Source organism: Genypterus blacodes, unplaced genomic scaffold (assembly GCF_046128005.1).
Source record: "Genypterus blacodes isolate CSIRO-AG114 ecotype Tasmania unplaced genomic scaffold, CSIRO-AGI_Gbla_v1 ptg000034l_1, whole genome shotgun sequence".
Classification (NCBI taxonomy): domain Eukaryota; kingdom Metazoa; phylum Chordata; class Actinopteri; order Ophidiiformes; family Ophidiidae; genus Genypterus; species Genypterus blacodes.
The window spans coordinates 37,501-40,000 of record NW_027466847.1 but is presented as its reverse complement, the minus strand read 5'-3'; the positions used below and the strand labels follow the sequence as shown (position 1 = coordinate 40,000).

At 51.4% G+C, this 2,500-nt stretch overlaps 1 protein-coding gene across 3 annotated transcripts in view; it reads right to left on the bottom strand.

The window, feature by feature from the left end:
• Nucleotides 1-2,500, bottom strand: part of LOC142995955 (pleckstrin homology domain-containing family A member 7-like) — a 56,098-nt gene that overhangs the window by 18,222 nt on the left and 35,376 nt on the right. The window lies entirely within an intron of this gene.

Sequence of the window (2,500 nt, the reverse complement as noted above, 5' to 3'; positions counted from 1 at the left end):
ACAGAAGATGTGTGGATCCTGATTGGATCTACTGAGGCTGCAGCACCACAACCTGCAGCAGCGGGTCTAGAAGGATCCAGTCCAGAAGAACCGCTGAAGACAGGAGGTCAGGAGAGGAAGGTGAAGTCTCCACACTCTTCACCGCTCAGACTCAGATCTGAAGCTTTCATGTTTTGATGTTTCAAAGTTAACAAAAGCACAAATCCACTGAATCTAAAAACAAACTCATCAGCACTTTCTGGCGTTTCTCTGCGGGCAAAATGGCAAAACTAAATCTAAATTATGTCTCTAAACGCCACAGGCTGCACAGAGGCGTCATGGCAACGTGTCAGCCTGTCACAGCCGGTTGGTGGCGACACGTTCCTGCTGCTCTGGCCTGCAGCTACGGGTCAGACATCCTGAGCCAAGTCTGAGCAGAGCAGAGCTGGGACGTGGGATGGAACCCTGCTCACTATTTGGCGTGGGCCATGTCAGAGGCCTGAGGAGCTGTCACCTCCCATCACAATGAGGCGTTCAGGTACAATAGAGGGAAGGAAACATGCAGGAAAGAGCAGGAAGACGTGTGTGGAAACTCTGACCCACTGTGCCGCTACGCCAGACGTATGGGCTCGTGGAGAGACGTGGGAACACGGTGAACACACACTCTAACACACACACACACACACACTTACAGAACATCCATCTCCCCTGTACAACACCGAGCCCCCTTCATGTCAATCAAACCTTTCTCTTCCCTGTTTCTGCTTTAAGGTTACATCACAAACCACAGCAGCCATGTCAACACACACACACACACACGCCCTCACACACACCCACACGGTGACTCTGTGTGGGCGTGTCCTTTTCCTCTGTACATGTATGTTCTGTCGTAATAGAAACTCAATCTCTCTCGCCATTGCTTCCTGCCTTTCATCACTTCCTTCCTTCCTCTCCTCTCGCTTCCTCTCTTTGCTTTCCGTTGATTTTTTTCCACCCTCATCACTTCCCTCCCTCTGTTTTCCCCCTCGTCCTACCCATCCACACACTCGCCTCTTTTAGCTGCATTTACACACACACACGCACACACACACACACACACACACACACACACACACACACACTCTTTGTCCGGTGCTATTTAAAGCCTCATTGTGCTTGAGATAAGCCTCAGCCTCATCCAGAGCAGCACAGAGCGGCTGATAAGATGCTTTCTCCTGAACATGCAGCCACAGGAAACACATTCATACGTGTGTGTGTGACAAAATGAAGCTGGATTCTATTTTAGTTTCCCTCGAGCAGCAGCTGTGGTGGAAAACATTGATTTGAGTGACGGCTGTGATGACAGCATGAAGCTCAAGCTGACTGAGCTTCTGCAGCCGAGCCTTTATGTTTCCCTCTCTGTGTTTCTGGAGAACGAGGCGTCGCCCAAGGTCACTTCTTCTCCACGCCGTCAGGAAAACTGCAAGACGGCGGGCGGAAGATGCAGATGAGACAAACGTACGAGATTGAACTTGAGGAGGGAGAGGAGAGGAGAGAGGAGCCGAGCACAGGAAAGGAGGCGAGTTTGGATAAGAAGACACCAAACAGTGAACGAAACAAAAACACACACACACACACACACACACACACATCAGCCAAAAAAGGGGGCGTGTTATTGTCAAGACATGCGGCAAAAAAAACAACAACGAAAAGTTTGTGTATCCTTGAAACGTCAAAACCCCAAAACAACAACAACACCGACTGCAGACGAAAGAAGAGGAGGTGCAACATCTGGCAAAGGAGAGAGACAGAGAGGAGAGAGGGACAGAGGAAGAGGGAGAGAGAGAGAGAGAGAGAGAGAGAGAGAGAGAGAGAGAAATAGAGAGAGGGATATAGCGACAGGTAGATCGTGAGAGAGAGAGAGAGGGACAGAGGAAGAGGGAGAAGGAGAGGAAGAGAGAGTGAGTAAGAGTGGGAGTGAGAGGGAGAGTGAGGGTGAGGTTGGGAGTGAGAGTGGGGGTGAGAGAGAGCGATGGAGAGAGTGAGAGAGAGAGTGAGACAGAGAGAGAAAGAGAGAGAGTGAGAGATAGATAAGAGGGAGTGAGAGGGAGAGTGGGACTGAGAGTGAGAGAGAGCGATGGAGAGAGTGAGAGTAAGAGAGAGAGACGGACTGAGACAGAGAGAGAGAGAGAGAGAGAGAGAGAGAGAGCGAGAGAGCGAGAAAGAGAGTATAGTACCTATACATTTGGTGCACTGTCACTGGACGATGCCACACACTCACAGGGTGGGAGGAAGTCCCGGTCGGGGCGGCCAACAGGAACAAGAGAGGGAAGAGGATTCAGTGAACTGGGGGGGTTGAGGGGGGGAGGGGGGCAGGAACCACGCAAACACCCTTACATAGCCCCAACAGACGCCCTCTGGTGGCTCTGTGTGGAGGCTGCAGCCTGGAGTGACTCCTCTGCACACGTGTGTCACATACATGTATGAGCTCCGGCTCACGACAGAAACAAGCACACTGAGTCACGACGTCCCTTTAAGGGGG